The 22,257-nt window shown below is 38.4% G+C and overlaps 1 long non-coding RNA gene across 1 annotated transcript in view; it reads right to left on the bottom strand.

The window, feature by feature from the left end:
- Positions 1–20,359, bottom strand: part of Gm40261 — a 44,702-nt gene extending 24,343 nt beyond the window's left edge. Inside the window, exon 1 of the long non-coding RNA XR_868222.1 lies at positions 20,131–20,359. This is a non-coding gene — a long non-coding RNA (predicted gene, 40261). The remainder of the gene's footprint in view (positions 1–20,130) is intronic.
- Positions 20,360–22,257: the final 1,898 nt, after the last annotated feature.

Here is a 22,257-nt window from a genome sequence, read left to right as displayed (position 1 = left end):
TAGTGCCACTCCCTGGGCCAAGCATACGCAAACCATCACAGATAGGAAGATCACCCAGGATAAGTGTAACCCAAGGACAGAGGTGGAAGGAATATAAAGCCTAAATGAGACCTGCCATTTTGTTACTCTAGAATCATTACCTGAAGGATAAAGAAAAATGTTTGTTAAACATTATGTTTCTCTATGTTGCTGTATTTAAGTTATTTTATAGATCTTATGATTTTAATATAATCAAAATCAACTTTTTCAGGACTAGAGAGATGGCTCAACAGTTAAGAGCACTGACTGCTCTTCCAGAGGTCCTGAGTTCAATTCCAAGCAACCACATGGTAGCTCACAACCATCAGTAATGGGATTCGATGCCCTCGTCTGGTGTGTCTGAAGAGAGTGACAGTGTACTCACATACATAAAATAAATAAATCTTTAAAAAAAAACTGTTTCTTTCTGTGTTTAATAAGTATCTATACCTTCTCTCTATGATAATCATGATGACAGTGGTGACAATGACTTTACCCATGTCTCTCTTTCCTTTTTAACATCTCCTATTTTATTTCTTTTCATACCATGATTCTTTCCAGAAAGAAACAAAAGATATAGTTTACAATAAGAAATAAGCAACAATCTCACATAGTCATTCAAAAGGGCAAAAATGCAAAAAGCCAGCTACTGAAGCAAACATCAGTGGCGCCATTGAGCTTCCAATTTTGCTTCAAGTTTCTTGAAGTTCAAATGGCAAGCAAACACAACTGAGCAATCACATTGCTCTTGGTCTTTAAGAGTATCCTGAGAAACAAAAAGCATTTCCTAGGATTCAATTTTCAAAGCAATCTCTCAGAGAAGACTTGATGTTGGGGACACTGACAGGGCCAATGTCTTCAAATTCACTTTCACTAAGATCAAAAGTTGGTTTCATATTCTTTTTCTCCCAATCACCTTTTTAAAATTAAAGACATGACATCTTGGTGCTGTTTAAAAGGGTCACTCATTACTAGAAACTAAAGTAACACACATCTTTAGTCATCTAACTAAATCCAAAGATGAAATTATCAGTGGGTAAGCAAGGAGCATGCTCTTAGATAATTAATTGTCCCTGCGTATAACTTACTTTAAAGGAGCTATTGACAGATGAAACAAAACATCCATCAATTAATTATAGTGAATGACCAGTATCTGTCTGCAGCTGAGTCACCGAGGAAGAAGGGTGATTTTATTTCCTTTAGAAATAACTTGAAAAAGAAAGTTATAAAAATAAAGGCCTGATTCATCATGAACTCCAACTGGCAGACTTATGTTTTCTTTTAGATTTGTCTATTCTTTGAGTCCAAAAAAACTTGCTATTCACAGTCCAAAAATCTTAAGTTGATAGGCTAAGAGTTAATATCTCTGGGAGATATTGTGGTTCTCTGGTAGCATTTTTCTGTAAGCTTCTGGTGTCTATGGTGTAGGAATATGTCACAGGGCTTGGGGTTTGAGTTAGTTCCAATTAAAGACTGTAATGGAAAGCCCACTTAACTGTTCATTATTTCTGTACTACCAGCACATAAAGAAAAGCCAACTAACAGAATTTGAGGTATGAATCTCAGAGCAAAGATCAAAGAGCTTGTGGCCATGATCACTTGCATTTGTGTTGCCTTCCCAGCCTTTCACTCTTGTCCTCTTCTAATTGCGCAAAAACCCTTCAGTTAAAACAACAAAATTTGACCAGCAGTGACACTGACTTTTAAGGGGACTTGACCCAAATCAGAAAACTAGTCAGCAATACAGCCGGATCTATGAGCCCTGGCTGCAAAACCAGTTGCCCTTCCATGGCTCCAGGTCCACTGAGCACCCTTGACAAAAGAACCAAAGTATGAGATTGCTCCTTTCTTTACAAATCTCTGTAACTTCACCATACCTGTGACAAGGTATGTTTGTTTGGTTTCAGACCCCAAAACAAGGGACTGAGTTATATATTTTACATATCAAAGCAGACCTGGCCTACAGGTTCTCCCAGCATCTCTCAGTCCCTACCTGGCATGCCCTGCCCCCAACACTGAAGTTTCCAGCCCTGGGACTGGACTGCCCTTCTCCAAAAGGCTCTTTCTTATATAATCCAGGCATTTTGGCCTCCCACTCCCTCTCTTTCTTCTCCTTCTCTTCACTCCCTGTATATGCTCTTTCTCTCTTTCTCTTTCCCTTCACCAGTGAACCCGCCCAAGGGCAGCTTCCCAATAAAACTGCATTTAATATAATCTAATCTGGCTAGAATTGGCTTATTTCACTAGTGGGAAATAGCTTATCAACTATAGCTTGAGCAAGTACCTTAGAAGTTTATGTGCAATTAGTATTGCAAATTGGAGCCTCTGGAAGATAAATTGAGATTAGATAATGTCATATGGGTGGGCCCCCCATGATGGCATTTTGGCTCTGAATTAATATGAGTGCCTCCTCCTTTTAACTAGCATACTTGCTCCATCTCACCATGAATTCGCTTCTGCTACACTATGAAGTACAAAAATGAACAGTCACCAGAAACTAAGCAGACACAAATGTTATGCTCTTAGATTTGGAGACCCCAGAATCTCGCCTCAAAGTAAACTTCCTTCCACGGGGAGTTTGCAGGACTCAGACCTAACAACAGAATTAAATAAGCTAAAGTGTTCTGTTATCACAAGACACTGGTGATGGGGGGACTGTAATGGCAATTAAAAGTAGTAGATTTACCACATATATATTAGATAGATAGATAGATAGATAGATAGATAGATAGATAGATAGATAGATAGATAATTATTGGTATTTCTTCTAGGCTTCACTCCACATTTACCTGGCAACATCCAGGTATGCCTGACTCACTCTGTTTCCATGTGTTCTTGGCTGGCCTCTACTTCTCTCTCTCTCTCTCTCCCTCTCTCTCTCTCTTTCTCTCTCTTTCTCTCTCTCTCCCTTTCTCTATCTCTCTCTGCCTTCCCCCTCCCTGTCTCTACCACTCCCTCAACTCTCCTCTCCATGTCCTAAATAAACTCTATTCTATACTATTCAACACAACAATACTAAAAAACACAACAATAATAAAAAGAAACACTCCTCCATTATTTTACATTATCTGAACCCCTATATTTTGTAATAGCAACTGAAAGTGGATTAAGAGAGAGTGCCATGCTTCCCCTGATCTTCTCTATACCAGCTCCCATCATAGAATAATAATGTTCCTCTCAGAATCTCATCATCTCTGAAATGTGGACACTCATTGCAAAGGTGGGTGTCTGCTGTGAAACCTTCTCTTCAGGCTCTCTTGATGAGTTATAATTGTAATTAATGTGACCAGAAACAAAACAGTTTTTTGGTTTTTTGTTGTTGTTGTTACCCTGTGCTGACGGGAAATCACATCCAGCGTGATGCATGAAATCATCTTTCAGAAACAAGGTCAATAGCTCTTAATGAGATCACAATTAGGTCCATGAAGATTGTTTTCAAACAAAAGTTAAGACTTCTTTCCTTTTTTTTTTTTGTTTCCCCTGCATTGTAACTCACTATTATGGGATTAAAATCAATTTATTTAAGAATGGAACTATCTTCGTGCTTATTTAATGATCAAGAATAATCTAAAAATAAGAGTGCTTTCCAGACAGAAGTTGACAATATTTGCAGTCTCTCTAGTCTAAAGTTAGTCTCCACGGAAAAGAACCATGCAGATGGCTAGCCTTGCTAATGCCCTTTGGAAAGCTATGTACATGTTGCATAATATAAACAGGACATTCTTTTTCATAAGTTCCAGAATAGCTTACCTTCAAACATCAGATGGACATAGTTAAGGGACTGGAGCCCAGAAGTATATTAAAAAGTTTTAACTTGCCTAACTTTAAACCAGTGTTGACCCCACTTATTCAAATGAGTAAGCATGCTATATTAACTACCCCACGCTACTCACTTTGTTTGCCTTCCCTTACATAAATGAATAAATATCATATCTGATTTAAATTGGCAAACAAGCTTTCGTTTTTAAGTTGGTCATCATAAATAGAACTCTCATAAGTAATGTTATTCTATAGGGAATGTCCCTGTATTACCAGAATGCACATTCCAATAGGAATTAAGACAACTGCTCAACTGCAATCAGTTATATGTAGATTTAATGTATAAAAAGAAAATGTGTCACTAAAGACTTAGGGTCCAACCTGTAGACTTAAAAGAATTTTAACCAGGACTCTCTATGCTTAAAAGAAGGCTTGGCTAGTATGGTGTGAGCAGTCAGGCCCAATAGGAAAAATTCCATTACCAGAGAGTACACTACTCCATTGCAACTTACATCTTCATTCTGGTATAAGGAACCATGGAAGAAATTCTTTCTTTCTCAATGATGATTTCTGTTTCCCAGAGGAGAAGCAGTACATTATAATGAACAGAATAGTTGCAAGAACACCCCTAAGACATCAAATTTAATGCTAACCAGTTGTTTAGTAATAACCAACATTTAAAATTTGAGACTGTATCATTTCAATTAATGCATTGCTTTAATGCTGGTACTACTAAAGTTCCTTTAGTATAGCAGGAAATGAAAGAGTTGGGGGAAAAGGGGTAATCCCTCCATAGTCCGTGTTCACAGAAGCTGATCACATGCCGTTCATTACTCAGGAGTCCCAATTCACCTCTGTGGAAGAACTGGATTATACTTAGAGGTTCAGCACTATTCTACACAGGACAAACTAGTACTTAACAATGTTTGCAGCCCAGGGTCTTAGGGAAGGAAGAAAAACATGGCACTGAGTTCAGCCCGTCTCATGGAACAGCAGCTAACAAGCTCAGTCATGCAAGGACTCTAGCCTCATGAAGCCAGCAGTATAACAGGGGAGCAGAGATAGAGGGCACAAATGTTCTAGCTTGCCTTTTCTGCTACTGTGAGAAGATATTCTGATAAAAAGTAACATGGAAGAGAAAAGGATTTATTTATTTTTATACTTCTATATCATGATCTATTATTGAGGGAAATCAGGGAAGAAACTTAAGGCAGGAGCCTGGAAAGAAAATTTACAAGAATGCTCCTTTCTTAGCTTGGTCTCTGGCACATTGCCAGACCTATACTCTTCTAGCTTTCTTATACAGATCAGGGCCACTTGCCTAGGGATGAGGATGCTCACAAAGAGATGTGCCCCCCCCCACATTAATTATTAACCAAGAAAATGCACTTCAGACATTGGTCCACAGACCAATCCCTTCTAAGCAATTCCTAAAGTCACCTTTCCAGGTTGTATGAAGCTGACAGCTAAAACTAAGTAGGACAACAAATAAACCCTGGATAATTAATTATGTGATTTTTAAGACAGTTTAAATAATAACTCAACAGATAGATGGTGAGCTAATAAACAGGAAAGAGCAGAGAAATTTTAACCACTGAGAGTCAAACAAGTCTTTGACAAAGAGGTGGTATGTAGACTGGTTCTTGAAGGAAAAGAAACTCACCATATTAAGAAACTGAAGAAACAGCATTTTAGTCCCAGGAGATAGTGCAAGGGCTTTGTAAGGATGACTATCTGGGGTACAATGAAGAAAGGCTAGGAGACATTACAAGGAGGGCAGAAGTCAGATGACTATAGGCCATTATAAAAAGAATGAGCTTCAAGTCCAAAAGAAAACTTGGAGCACAGAATTACAGTTTACACTGGAAAGGAAATTCCACCACATATCATGCCCCAGGCCATCAGAATGTTCCTATGTGAATTAGCAAATAGATGCAGGTTCCTTGAATTGCTAAACTCTCTATAACTCAAGTGGTTATAATTCAAGTTCAAGATATGAAAATAAGAAGAGATTCTCTAAAGAAAACACAAACTGGTATAAAACTGGAAAAAAAAACCTATGAAATCAAACAAAAACCTCAAAGTAAGATTCATCAGCATAAAACAAGAGATAGAAGACAGAATATCAGGCACTAAAGAAAAGAAAGAAGAAATGAATGCCTTAGCCAAAAAAAAAAAAAAAAAAAACAACAACAACAAAAAAAAACGTGATATCTAAAAAACCCAGGCACAAAACATCCATGGAATCTGGGTAGTATAAAAAGACCTAATATAAAACTAATAGGAATAGATGAAAAAAGAAGAAGCCCAGATCAAAGGTACAGAAAATATTTTCAATCAAATTATAGAAAAAATTATCTTATTCCAAAAAAGGTGATTCCTATCAAAGTACAAGAAACATATAGAACCCCAAATAGATGGGGCAAGAAAAGAAATTACCCACAGCATATAATAATCAAAACACTAAAAATACAGAACAACGGGGCATGGTGGCACACGCCTTTAATCCCAGCACTTGGGAGGCAGAGGCAGGTGAATTTTTGAGTTCAAGGCCAGCCTGGTCTACAGAGTGAGTTCCAGGACAGCCAGGGCTATACAGAGAAACTCTGTCTCGAAAAAACGAAAAACAAACAAGCAAACAAAAATACAGAACAACAAAAAAGAATGCTAAAAGTTTCAAGTGAAAAAGACCAAGTAACATATGAAGACAGACCTATAAGAATAACACCTCACTTCTCAATGATGACTCTAAAAGCCAGAAGGGCATGGTTGGAAGTTGGAAAAAGACTTCAGAGAGACTATAGAACCCAGACCAGACTACTATACCCAACAAAACTTTTAATCAAAATAGATGGAGAAATGTATCCAGTTCTACAGAAGGTGTAAAAAGTGTGAATTGGAAGAGATTAACCACACGGAATAAATAATCCTAGACCAGCACATCAAAAGAGGAGGAAAAAACCCATTTCCTAACAAGAAAATAACAGGAACCAAGAAATATTGCTCATTAAAAACTCTTAAAATGTGTGCTCTAAATACCCCCAGTAAAAGGCACATACTAATAGATTGGATTAAAAAACATTATACATCCTTCTTAGGCATCTAAAAGTACCTATTACCATCAAGGATAGACATCAATTTAGGGTAAAAGGATAGAAAAGATATCACAAACAAATAGGCCTAAGAAGCAAGCCAGTGTAGCCATTTTAACATTTGACAAAATTGACTTCAAATAAAATTAATCTTGAGAAATAGAAAAGGACACTACATATCTATCAAATTAAAATATCTACCAAGAAGATCAATGGAATAGAATTGAAGATCCAGAAATGAATCCACACACCTATGGTCACTTGATCTTTGACAAAGGAGCTAAAACCATCCAGTGGAAAAAAGACAGCATTTTCAACAAATGGTGCTGGTACAACTGTCAGTTAGCATGTAGAAGAATGCTAATTGATCCATTCTTATCTCCTTGTACAAAGCTCAAGTCTAAGTGGATCAAAGACCTCCACATAAAATCAGAGACACTGAAATTAATAGAGGAGAAAATGGGGAAAAGCCTCAAAGATATGGGCACAAGGGGAAAATTCCTAAACAGAACAGCAATGGCTTGTGCTGTAAGATCAAGAATTGACAAATGGGACCTCATAGAATTGCAAAGCTTCTGTCAGGCCAAAGACACTGTCAATAAGACAAAAAGGCCACCAACAGATTGGGAAAGGATTTTTACCAACCCTAAATCTTATAGGGGACTAATATCTAATATATACAAAGAGCTCAAGAAACTGAACTCCAGAAATTCAAAAAAACCCCATTAAAAAATGGAATATAGAGCTAGACAAAGAATTCTCACGTGAGGAATACCGAATGGCTGAGAAGCACCTGAAAAAATGTTCAACATCCTTAAATCATCAGGGAAATGCAAATCAAAACAACCTTGAGATTCCTCCCCACAACAGTCAGAATGGCTAAGATCAAAATTTCAGGTGACAGCAGATACTGGCAAGGATGTGGAGAAAGAAGAACACTCTTCCATTGCTGGTGGGATTGCAAGCTTGTACAACCACTCTGGAAGTCAGTCTGGCAGTTCCTCAGAAAATTGGACATAATACTACCAGAATATTTAGCAATACCCCTCCTGGGCATATACCCAGAAGATGTTCCAACTGGTAATAAGAACACATGCTCCACTATGTTCATAGCAGCCTTATTTTTAATAGCCAAAAGCTGGAAAGAACCCAGATGTCCCTCAAAAGAAGAATGGACACAGAAAATGTGGTACATTTACACAATGGAGTACTGTGGAGAGCCATGCCGCGAGCAATCATGATCCTCGAGCAATCGCCATTATAAAGATGGCACTGGCCTCCGCTGTGCCTCCTTGTACGCAGGTGCCAGAGTGAACTCACTCCTAGTCACTGTCCATCTCGGGGCACAATAGTGGGGTGATGGGCGAGCAACAAATCAGGAGCTGACACGCCATATCAGGTGCTGAAACGCCATGGCTGAGGGCTATATAAGCGACTCCATTTTCTGGGGTCAGGGTCTTCCCTCCTGAAGAAGTAAGCAATAAAAGCTTTTGCCGCAGAAGATTCCGGTTGTCCCGAGTGTGTTCTTGCCGGCAGGGACAAAAGCTCGGGATAGAGTACTACTCAGCTATTAAAAACAATGGATTTATGAAATTCTTGGACAAATGGATGCATCTGGAGCATATCATCCTTAGTGAGGTAACCCAATCACAAAAGAAGTCATGAGATATGCACTCAATGATAAGTGGATATGAGCCCAGAAACTTAGAATACAATTTGCAAAACACAAGAAAATCAAGAAGAAGGAAAACCAATGGGTGGATACTTCATTCCTCCTTAGAATAGGGAACAAAATACCCATGAAAACAGTTACAGAGACAAAGTTTGGAGCTAAGATAAAAGGATGGACTATCCAGAGACTACCCCACCCAGGGATCTATCCCATAATCAGCCACCAAACCCAGACACTATTGCATATGCCAGCAAGATTTTGCTGAAGGGACCCTGGTATAGCTATCTTGTATGTGGCTATGCCAGTGCCTGGCAAATACAGAAGTGGATGCTCACAGTCATCTATAAGATGGAACACAGGGCCCCCAATGGAGAAGCTAGAGTAAGCACCCAAGGAGCTGAAGGGGTCTGCAACCCTATACGTGGAATAACAATATGAACTAGCCAATACCCCCAGAGCTCATGTCTCTAGCTGCATATGTAGCAGAAGATGGCCTAGTTGGCTATCATTGGGAAGAGAGGCCCCTTGGTATTGCAAACTTTATATGCCCCAGTACAGGGGAATGCCAGGGCCAAGAAGTGGGAGTGGATGAGTAAGGAAACAGGGCATGGGGGAGGGCATAGGGAACTTTTGGAATTGCATTTGAAATGTAAATAAAGAAAATATCTAATAGAAAATGGAAAAAATATCTACCAGGAGACTATTGCATTTCTAAATATCTCCACACCAAACTCTAGAGTACCCACATTCATAAGAGAAACACTACTATAGCTTAAGTCACATATTAACCCTTACACACTGACAATGGGAGACTTCAATATTCTACTCTCACAGACAGGGCATCCAGACAAAACCTAAACAGAAAAATGCTGGAGCTAAATAACATCATAAATCAAATGGAACAAACAGATACTTACAGAACATTTCCCTAAAACACAAAAGAATATACCTTCTGCTCAGCAGCTCGTTGACCATCCTCTAAAATTGGCTACATAGTTGGACACAAAGCAACCCTCAACAAATACAAGTTGAAATAAACACCCCTTATCCTATCAGACCACCATGGATTAAAGCTGGATGTCAACAACAAGAGAAACAGCAGGTTTACAAATTCGTGGAAACTCAACAAATGACTAGGGAATGAAATGTGGTTCAAGACAGAAACTAAAAAGAATTTTAGAACTTTTTAGAATTGAATGAAAATTAAAGCATAAACATACACAAAGTTATGGGGCACAATGAAGGCAGTTCTAAGAGGCAAGTTCATGACACTAAGTGCCTACATTAAAAAAAAAATAGAGAGAGCAATGAGTGACTTAAAGGCACACCTGAAAGCTATAGAACAAAAAGAAGAAATAACACATTAGACAGTAGGAAATAATAATACTTAGGGCTGATAATTAATTAAATAGAAACAGTAACATGAAGAATCATTGAAATAGGGTTAGTTCTTTGAGAAAGTCAGTAAGGTTGATAAACCCTTAGCTAAATTAACTAAAAAATGAAGAGAGGGGATCTAAATGAATAAAGATAGAGATAAATGGGGAACATAACAACAGACAACAAGGAAATCCAGAGAATCATACAATTTACTTTAAAAATCTGCATTCCACCAAATTGTAAATGAATAAATCATAGAAGAAATAAATGCACTTATTGATATATAGCACCTACTAAAGTTAAATCAAGAGCAGACAAATAATCTAAACTGAACTATAACCTCTAGTGAAATATAACCAATAATTATGTCACCCTCCCAAAGGTCAAGATCAGATGGATTCAATGCCAACTTCTCTCAGACTTCCAATGAATTAATGCCAATACTCCTCAAACTATTCCACAAGATAGAAACAGAAGGAACATTGCCTAATTCTTTTTATGAGGCCACAATTACCCGGATACCTAAATCACATAAAAACTCAACAAAGAAAGAAAATTACAGACCAATTTTATTTATGAATATAGATGCAAAAAATCTCAATACAATACTTGCAAACAAAATCCAAAAACACATCAAAAAGATTATCTACCATGAACAAGTAGACTTCATACCAGAGATGCAAGGATAGTTCAATATATATAAATTGATAAATACAATCCACTGTATACAAGGACTTAAGGCTAAAAACCACATGATTATCTCATTATATGCAGAAAAGGCATTTGACAAAAATTCAACATCCCTTCATGACAAAAGTTCTAGAAAGATTATAGGTACAAGGGACATACCTCAACATAATAAAGGTAATGTACAGAATGCCCATAGTCAAGATCAACCTAAACAAAGGGAAACTCAAAGTATTTCCACTAAAATCCAGAATGAGGCAAGGTTGTCCATTCATTTTATAGCTAGTCAATATACTACATGAAGTCTTAGCTAGAGAAATACAACTGAAGGGGGTCAAGGGGATACAAACAGGAAGGGAAGAAGTCAAAGTATATCTATTTCCAGATGATATGATTGTGAACATAAATGACCTTAAAAATTAAATTAGGAAACTTCTCCTGCTGACAAACACTTTCAGTAATGTAGCGGGATACAAAATTAACACACAAAAATCAGTAGCCTTCCTATATACAAATGACAAATGGATTGAGGAAGATATCAGAAAAACACCCTTCACAATATAGCATTCACAAAATATCTTGGGGTAACTCTAACCAAAAGTGAAGTATTTTTATAATAAAACCTTTAAGTTTTTAGTGAGGTATTTTTATAATAAAACCTTTAAGTTTTTAGTGAAGTATTTTTATAATAAAACCTTTAAGTTTTTAGTGAAGTATTTTTATAATAAAACCTTTAAGACATAAAGAAAGAAATCAAACAAGACATCAAAAGATAGAAAGAACTTCCATGCTCATAGACCAGTTAGGATTAGCAAAGTAGAAATGGCAGTCATCCATTAGATGGAGCACAGGGTCCCCAATGAAGGAGCTAGAGAAAGTACCCAAGGAGCTGAAGGGGTTTGCAGCCCCATAGGAGGAACAACAATATGAACTAAACAGTAATCCCAGAGCTTCCTGGAACTAAACCACCAATCAATGAAAACACATGGAGGGACTCATGGCTTTAGCTGCATATGTAGCAGAGAGTGGCCTAGTCGGTCATCAATGGGAGGAGAGGCTCTTGGTCCTGTGAAGGTTCTATGCCCCAGTATAGGGGAATGCCTGGGCCAGGAAGCAGGAGTGGGGAGCAGGGGGAGTGGGGAGAAGATAGAGGATTTGTAGAGGGGAAACTAGAAAAGGGGATAACATTCAAAATGTAAATAAAGAAAATATCTAATTTAAAAAAAAAAGAAATGACCATCCTACCAAAAACAATCTACAGATTCAATACAATTCCCATCAAAACTCCAAATGCAACTCTTTACAGATCTTGATAGGACAACTTTCAGCTTCATATGGAAACCCACACAAGATAGCTAAAACAATCCTAAATAACAAAAGAACTGCTGGAGATATCACTATTCCCAATCTCAAATTGCACTACAGAGCTATGGTAATAAAAACATCAAGGTATTGGAATAAAAACAGACACATTGATCAATGAGATCAAATTGAAGACCCAGATATAAATCCACACACCTACGGACAGTTGATGTTTTTGTAAATAAAAGAGCCACATATATACACAAATGGCATTAGTTAAACTAGATGGCTGATTATAGAAGAATCCAAATAGATGCATGCTTATCACCCTGTACAAAACTTAATTCTAATTAGATCAAGGACCTCAACGTAAATCCAGATACATTGAACCTGATCAAAGAGAAAGTGGAGAATAGCCTTGACTTCATTGAAACCGGAAAACACTTTCTGAAGAGAAAATCCATAGCACAGGCACTAAGAACAATTAATAAATGAAACCTCATGAAACTGAGTTTTAGACGTGGCAGAGAGACTAGAACTGAAGGATAAAATGGGGAGGGAGAGATAATAGGGAAAAATATAGGGAGGGACAGCTAAAATGAAAAACCATTTGAGGGGTCTTATGTATTACTTATCTAATACAGTAGAAGTTTCTTAAAATACATACATGTATAAAATAAATCTAATCTAAAACACAATGAGACAAAGCTCCAACTAGACATCTTTTGCCACCAAATGAAACCTCCACTCCCAGGAATGGGTTACATATAAACAAGTTGTTGACCAAAGGTGCCCCATTGGATCTCTCAAGTAACACAGGGTATTGCCAAGGCTATTGATTATCCTCCACAAACTGATGGTAAGGACCTACTACTGAATAAAATGGCCGTATAACTCACTGAACATGGAAACGTTGAGTTGGTGCCTACTAAAGCCATCATCCCTAGTGGCTAGTGCTTATGGTACATGGAGGTACTCTGCAAAATACCAGAGGAGAAAGGTAAACACTGTTCTAACTACACACCCTTCTATTCACAATGGTGACCTGCCTGTAAGATACACTCCTGCATTAGTGGCACAAAAGTTATGAGAATAAACACCTACTACATGATTGGAATTAAGCCCCACTCCAAGAGATGGAAGCCATGCCCAACACTGCCCAGGAGGACAAGAACCTAAGAATAGATAGGTTATGCATGAGGGAAAAATCGTATACTACTGTTTTTTCTAAAGGAATGTCGCAATAAATGACTTCTAACAACATTATGCTGTACTCCTAGATCAGTGTCTTACTCAGTCCTCATCAGTGGCATGTTGTCTTGAAGTAGATGGGAACAAATACAGAGATGCACAACAGGACAACGTGTAGACAGTGAGAGACGTAGAAACACTTAGACCTAACTTTGATGTCTGGATCAAATCCTTTCCCTCAGAGCTCAGGACACTGTGGAAGAAGAGACAAAAAGATTGTAAGAGCCAGTAGGGAAGAAAGACCCCAAGGAAGCAAGGCTTTCTAGACACAGCAGGATTGACTGTTGATGTATGAACTCACAGAGTCTAAGACTGCATGCAGAGGGCCTACACAGGCTAAATGGGATCTCAATGCTGAGATGGGAAGGAGACACAAGCCCACAGCCCTAACCCAGAAGCTATCTCCAATTGATAACTGCTGACAAAAGAAAATTTGTTTTTTTCCAACAGAGTTTAATTAAGTATACGTTTAAGGGCAGACCCTATGCCCAGGAGTAGATAGTCAATACACAACAAACCAGGGTTTTGTCTGTTTGTTTGTTTGTTTTGTTTTGTTTATTTGTCTTATGATGCTTTGTGTGGGTAGGTTTTTTTTAACCTTAAAGACTTTTTGCTTATATATTATGATTTTTAATTGGATATTTTATTTATTTACATTTCAAATGTTATTCCCTTTCCTAATTTTCACCCCCCAGGAACCCCTTATCCCACCCCCACTCCTGCTTCTATGAGGGTGTGCCCCACCCACCCACCCACTCCCACCTCCCTGCCCTCGAATTCTCCTACACTGGGGCATCAAGCCTTCACAAATTTCTATTTGTGCAAATGTGTGTGTCTCAACTGTGTGTCTTTCTTGTGCTTTTGTTTGTTTGTTTGTTTGTTTGTTTGGTTTTTGTTTGTTTGTTTGTTTTTCCTGTATATTTGTTTTGTCCTATTTTGTTGGTCTGTTATTTATTATTATTATTATTATTATTATTATTATTATAGATGTCTGTTTTCTAATAAGAAAGTGAAAGAAAGGGTGTGGATTTAGGTAGGAAGGGAAGGAGAATATCACGAGCATTTACTGATTTTCAATTAAATTTTATTAATTTTATTCAATTAAAAAATAAAATGAGAAAAGAGATGATAACACATCAACCTTAGAACACTTTTTCTTTTTCCCACCCTTTTGCTATTTACATGCATTTCACTTTTACTTATTATACAGCCAAAGAAAAAAATTTAAGTTTGCCTTAAAGATTTGTTTTTATTTTATGACTAGGAGTGTTCTGAATGCACATACGTCTGTGTAATTATGTAAAAGGAGGCTTCAGATCGGCTGGAACTAGAGTTACAAGTGGTCAATAGCTTCAGTGTGGCTGCTGGACATTGAACCTAGGTCCTTTGGAAGAGCAGCCAGGGCTATTGCAACAGAACAGTCTCCTCGATCCTTCAGAGACTTTAGTTTTTATTTAAGTGAGGTGGTGGTGTTTTTCTTCATCCTTTCTTATAATTTTGTGCTTTAACTGTGGATCATTTTCCCTTTTGTATTTCTTACATTTTAGACGCAGTTTAAAAATTTAGTTTTTTTCTCTTTTAAAAACCATTCTCCCCCCCTCTTTAATTATCATCGTGAAGAATTCTAACAGAGCAGCTTCTGTCACACCATTGCTTTCTGAAAGTCTCTGTGGAAAGTCAGCCATCCATGTCCATTCTTTCCTTTATGCTGGCTTCAAGGTTCCCTGCTGCTCTGCACTGGTGCTTGGCCTCATGGACATCATTAATCTGTAACTCAAATTTGGACTTATTGGTTCTGGAAAATTCTCAGCCACTACCTTTTCAGATATTGTATCTATTCTTTCTCCCATATGTGGAACTCCAGCTACACCCATGTTACTTACACATCTCTTAACCTCTGTTACACTCTTCCTGTGCCTTTCTTCTATAGGACTCATTTTGAGTGACTTATTTTAAACATTTTTAGTGGGTTTGAGTCATTTTGTTCTGTCTTGTGTTGTGCCACGTGTAAGGTTAAACCTATTCAATGATTTACGAGCTTCACATACTGTATTTCTAGTTTTAAGCTCCGAGATGGCCATTCTATTTTGTACAGGTAGGAATTTTCTATTTGAATCTACCAATTTCAAACTTATTTTGTCTTGTACATATTTTCAGTATTTTCTGTAGCATATTCATAAGGACTGTTTTAAAGACTGCATCTTTTACAAAACATATTCACAATCTATAGTTGCCAGCAAATGTCTCATGGGAAAAGCTTATTTAGATTCAAATCTGTCATAGCTGTGCTTTTCATTAAAACAAACAAACAGCAACAACAAAGATTCCATGGGATTCCCTTTGCCCCAGTAGAGACCCTTTGTGTAGATTAGCCTGCTATCTACAACCCAAGAGAAAATAGGCTCTTGGAAGGAAAGGGCAAGTGATCTTTTTTGCTACCCTCAGAAGAATTCTTCCATGTACGGAATCTCATTCTGCCTGGCTCACTTGCTTTCAAATATGGTCTTTCTCCTATTTACCTGCTTTTCTCCAGATGTTATGGCAGAGGAAAGCTATCCTAATTTATCCAGAAACTAAAGGTTTATACTCAGAAATTGTCATTATTATATTGGATGAGAAAAAACAGCAAGACAAACCTCTAAACATCACATAGAAAATCAGGATTTGAAACCCACCTTAGAAAACTCAGCATAATTGATGGTTTCAAATATAGTGCTAACAAAAATAGTTCGGTAGCTTATAATAGTCATTCAAGATATATTCATTCACAGAGATGGAAAAGATGACTCTGCAGATAAGGGCATTCATTTGTTGCTCTTGCAGAGTATCTGGGTTTGTTTCCCAGTATCCACATTGTGACTTGCAACTCCTGTAACTCCAATACAAGGGATCTAATGCCCTCTCTTGGCTTATGCAGGCACTAGGCATATAAGTGGCACACAGACAAACATGTAGGTAGAACATTCCTACACATATAAATTAAAATAAAACAAACAGTTTTATAAAGAGATACTAATTGAAGGCCTATTATGTGGAAAACACTATACTTGCAACTAGGAGGAGCCTGAAGCAAGAAATAGCATAATACTATCCCTATCCTCCTACGGGTCCCAAAAGAAAAACACAAAACTATGCCAATCCTTGAAATACAGGAAGTGATGGGTGCCACATTCACTTAGATGTGCTCAGTTCATTCCTGTGTGTTTGTGGTAGGGCTGCTGTGTAGGTCCTTAGAATTCCAGATGGAAGATTATGGAGTTATATAGTTATATAGCTTGAATTAGAACTAAAGAAGAGGAAGAATTTTGATGGGAAATGCATTCTAGATGTTGTAGGGAGGGGTGGTTCCCAATGCCTCAATGACTTTATAATAAAAAGCATTTGAGGACATGCTAGGATCGTACACGAGGCAAGATGCCAACCTAAAGTCCTGTTTGCAGATTTTAAATGTCAGAACTCAAATCTTGGGGTCAATCACAACACAAAGAGAAATGAAAGCAGATCAAAATGATCCTGATGAGAGAAAAAAAAAGATATAAATGAGTTACATGTGAGCAAGTAAGAGAAAACTGCCTATGAACAGCTCCGAGATTCACCATAACTGTGCTACAGCATGGTTGACATGTAGAGAGACGAGGCTGAGATTAACATGGAGGGCTGGAATATGGAACTAGATCTTTAGATCTTGGGGTGTTGGGAAACATGCCCATAAGACAGAGAGAAACTAGAGATGAAAAATAACATTATATATCCATAAGTTTGAGGAAAACGCATGAAAAGTACTGATTGAAACCAACCAATAACCAGTCCAACTTGAGACCCAACCCATGGGCAAGCACCAATCCCTGACATTATTTATTTATTTATTTATTTATTTATTTATTTATTTGGTTTTTAGAGACTGAGTTTCTCTGTGTAGACCTGGCTGTCCTGGAACTCACTCTGCAGACCAGGCTAACCTCGAATGTCCACCTGCCTCTGCTTCCGAGTGCTGGGATTAAAGGTGTGTGCTACCCCTGATAGGTTATTTAATGATTCTCTGCTGTGCTTGGCTTGCAGACAGGAGTCTAGCATGGCTGTCCTCTGAGAGGCTCCACCCAGTAGCTAACTCAGACAAATACAGATGCCCCCACTCAACCAGTGGATAGAGCTTGGGGACTCTAATGGAAGAATAGGAGGAAGGATTATGGCTGCTAAGCGGATAGGAACTCCACAGGCAACCAACAGAGTCAACTAACCTGGACTCTAGGGTTCTCAAAGTCTTCAGACCACCATCCAAAGAGCATACATGGGCTGGATCTAGGCACATATGTAACAGATGTGCAGCTTGGCCTTCATGTGGGTTCCAAACAACTAAAGCAAGGGCTATCCCCAAAACGTTTGCCTGTCCATGGGATATGTTCTTCTAGATGTGCTGCCTTGTCTGGCCCCAGTGGGAGAGGATGCACCTAGCCTTGCAAAGAATTGAAGTGCCAGGATGGGGAGATACCTAAGGGGGTCGCCTCTCTACCTGCCATCCCTTCCAGGCCCTGCCCCAGTGCACTACCCACCATAGCAGGTGGAGCAGCTCCAGAAGGAATAACTACAAAGGCAATAATTAAGTCTTTGACCTCAAGAAATAAATAAAGATGAAAAGAGGCAGAAACGTGGTCCAAGCATACAGGAGAGAAGAGAGAGTACACCATGCAACCCCAAGGGCTCCAACAAGGTCCTTATGCCTAGATTCAGAAGTACGTATCATCAGACTTCATAATTTGAACAAGCAGGGAGGTTGTCCATATGCTTCAAATAATTTTGCCTAAAAGAGTCTAAAGCCTGAAACCTGAGAGGTTTACCTTAGCAACAAAGTGTTTGTTGTTTATATTTTATGTTTTTCTAATTTCTGTATAAGTGTACTTTTCAACTAGAAAAAGCTACACATTTTCAGCTCACTTTTCCTGCCTGTCTGAAACACTCTTCTGATAATATGTTTTAGTATTAGATAGAAGGTTCTGGTGTGTGTCTGTGTCTAACACCAGCTATCAGCGAGGATTTTAGCAATAACACTTTTGTTTAATACAGACGTGGTCAGAAAGTGAGGAGTATATGCCAGGGACAGGAAGAACATGAACATTCTCAAGCAAGAAAAGACTATCTTAGCTACTTTTCTTAATTTTCCTTATTTCCAAAGAAAGACTTTCTGTCTAACATCAGCATCACAGCATAAGAAACTTCCTCCAGAGAACTGAATAACTAAGTCGTAGCGTGAAAAGCTAATAAACTCTTGGCAATATCTCCAACATCCCTCGCTAACCCATCCCAGTGGCCTGCGGCTGCACTCTTTCCTGTCATACATGTCAATATAAAACAGATATGATAAGGGCGAGGAACGGGAGTCATACTCCAAGATAATCGTGAAGCCTAAGTCTCAATTATTGTGTTTGTGAGATTTCAAAATCAAGTCCACGTGGTATGATACGTGCAATGATGTGACATATTTTGAAAATACTTCATTCAGAATCATAGGAGAAAGGAATTTTCTTGTCATCTGCTTGAAGGTGTTCAAATTGTCAAAAAGAGCTAAAATATAAAAATGAACATCCCTTGGACTATCCATTGATGTATACACCATTCACTTTTAAACTCCAGTTACTCTCCTAGGACTAGACCTGTCTTGGAAGGACCAGTACAGCATATCAAACAAAATTCACAAGTTACCTATGCACCTTTCTACTGTCAAACAAAACTTACAAATTGTAATGGCGTGCGTGTTTGTCAAGTCTTGTTCCCATACATAAAGCCAAATAATTAATATTTCTCATGTGAGTGGCCAGATCAGCCACCATTTGAAAACTTAATAATTTAGTGACGCCTCCATCCAAAGCATTTTTGCACTATAGTTATGCTTGCTTTTTCTTGGGAACTCAAAGGTAGGCGCTCCCTGGCTGACAGAGCAGCTATAGCCAAGCCTTAGGTAATAAGGCCACATTTCAATGGCATTCATAATTTAATGCTGGGAAATTCACACATCACTGTTTGTAATTTACAATTAATGGACTTTATTACAATCACCGAAATAGGCCAGTGCCATTTGACTGTTACCCTTTCATTCTTAATTAAGGGATAGGATTACTTAGGACACACCATTTTGTGTCCCCCAACAGGTCTGATGAAATGCACCACTTTTGTGTGTGATATGTAAAATACAATTAGTCTCTGGAAAACTTTGAAGACTTTTCCCTCTAAGAGTTCAATAACAGAGCATGTCCTCAAAGCTTTGCCTTGTTATAGACATTAATTAAATGTTTACCCATACTAAGAATTGATCACTTTGTTTTCTTTCTGAACATGGCTAGTGATTGTAGAATAGGAATGTCACAGATTCCATAATGGTTACAGAGTATACGTTAACACATTCAATTAAAGCTGTTATGATCCCATGACTTCTTGAGTAACTATGACTGGGAGGAGTAGGAAAACATGCTAGCAGCACTGGCTTCTTTCACATTTAGATTTTCCCCGTAGGCATTCCTCCTATTTTTACATTAGCAAGTTGGAGGATATGAGGACACCCTTTCAGTGTCTCCACACAGCAGTATCATTTCTCACGGTGTTCAAAGGGCCCTTTCCAGGGATTTCTCTCTAAACTGTTGAGTGACCAGCTTCTTTTCTTTTTTTTTTTTTTTTTCGAGACAGGGTTTCTCTGTGCAGCCCTGACTGTCCTGGAACTCACTCTGTAGACCAGGCTGGCCTCGAACTCAGAAATCCGCCTGCCTCTGCCTCCCAAGTGCTGGGATTTGCCTCTGCCTCCCAAGTGCTGGGATTAAAGGCGTGTGCCACCACAGACAGGTTTTTTTTTTTTTTTTTCAATCTAAGAGTGTATGATGCGAGTTACCTGGAATGGCCTTATCTAGCATTCCTAATAGTACAGCACAAACTATTCAGCTAGGATTTGTGAGCTTGTTCCCCTGACAAGGCTACACGGCTTACCTAAACAGCACACAGCACCAGCATTCAATCCAGGGAGGTCTTCAACACTCCCGCGTGTAACGCAGACCCAGATGGCTCTATAGCACCGAAGAGAATCTTAATGCAACTCATTTGTGGCTGCCGATCTGGAAGCTGCAGGCAGGAGCCTGCTACGGATCTTAAGTGAACTCTGGGCCACATTTCCCATGATACTGTTCTTATTTAGATAGTAGATGGACATATCATCAAATGTGCTCATGATCTGGAAACGTGCCAGAAGGAACAAGAAAGTCCTGACTCCTGGAGAGTCAAGGGTAGGAATGTGGACATGATCCAGGCTAGTGCTGCGCTGAGAGTAGATAGAGAAACATTAATGATTCATTGAGCCAGTTGGCTTTCACCAGAATTGGAAAGGCACCCACCCCTGGCACATGTGGTGAGCTCGCCCCTCCTGTACCCAGCACTGCAGAAGCATTGAGACAAGAAGCATGGAGCAGAGGCTAAGCAATCCAAAGAGAGGACAGTTGGGCACTACCATCTTCTTTCTCCCAGAGGTTAGAAAGAAACTGTTTCATCGAACTCCACAAGCTCATCTCTTTAAGTTCTACGTAGCTTAAGAGGACTGCATTTTCAGATCAAGTGAGTACTCTTCCATGAATCTTCATGTCAGAACTTCCTAAATTCCATCCCAGAAATTTATTCTTACACTAGAAAAAAGGTCTTTTCTAAAAACAAACAAAAAATAAAAACAGAAGAACAAAAACAAAAAACACAAGTCTATAATAAATTGCTAACCTGGAAAATTCTGTATGTTTTTGGTTTTGGTTTTGGTTTTGGTTTTTGGTTTTTGTTTGTTTGTTTTTTTTTGTACCTTACCAAATAATGACTTTATTCACTTGTGCTCACAGACACACATGCACACAGATTCACATACAATTACACCCACAGACACAGACACATGCACACAGACTTAAATGCAAATACACACACAGACACATACAAACATGTGCATAAACTCACATACAGAGACACATACATACATATATACACACATATATACACACATATATACACACAGAGACACATATATACATATATACACACAAAGAGATACACATTCACACACACACATACATACACACACACACACACACACACACACACACACACACAGTGTCCAGTAGCTACTCTGTTCATTCCAAATAAACACACACTTCTAAGTAAAAACACCAGCTAGAGCTTCCCAGCACAAACTGGAGAACCATAAGACTTTCTTTCTTTACCTTGTTTCTCTTGTTTCTGTACCTCCTCATTTCTCAGAAGTTTCCATTCCAAACAGAAAACTCTGTTTTCCTAATTGCTGTAACTAGGAAGGTATTAGTAGAGAAATAGTTAAATTACATATTTCCATACTCACATCACTATATCTCAATTAGAATCATCTTTTCCTCCTTTTTTCCCTTAATATTTGTCCTTGAAGAAACAAATGAAATACGGTATCTCCATTGGGGTTACTTACACTGTACACCAATGCTAAACCTGCAGTTAGTAAATGGAAACAAACATGTCCTTGCCAGGACAAATCCCTATAGAACAACACCCAGCCTTTCAGAGCTAAAGCCAGTGAATGTGCTTCACACATTGCCTCCTGTGGGCAGCCTAGTTGAATCCCTCTCTCCTGAAAGAATGAAGTTCCTCTGTGGGCTGCTAAGTTTCTTCATCTTTGACAGCAAGATATCATTCTAAACCTCCCATCAGAATTAACACCATACCCCCACCTAGACCAATCACCCCTTACTTGAGGACAAGCCTCATACTTACCATTTTAAGATCATATCTTCACACAAAGTTTACCAGCATAAAAATGCATGTTGTTCACCCATGAATGAAATAAACAAGGAAAACCTCATACAGCAGGAAGCTCTCAATCAAATTTGACAACCTTGGCACCTAGTTGGCTTCTGAGGGAGCATGGGTAGAGTGGAGATCTAATTTAACTGAAAGTTGGGGCAATGTAAAATTTAAAAGAAGAAAAATAAAAGAGACGGGGTCTTTTTTATGAATTATTGGACTTTTGGAATCATTTAATCCATATATACGGAGACAACAAATACTTTGAAAATTCTTAACGATACTGTTGTAATTGAA

This window comes from Mus musculus, chromosome 5 (assembly GCF_000001635.26).
Source record: "Mus musculus strain C57BL/6J chromosome 5, GRCm38.p6 C57BL/6J".
Taxonomy (NCBI): Eukaryota; Metazoa; Chordata; class Mammalia; order Rodentia; family Muridae; genus Mus; species Mus musculus.
Note: the sequence above shows the minus strand (reverse complement) of the source record. Positions and strands in the feature narration are given on the sequence as shown.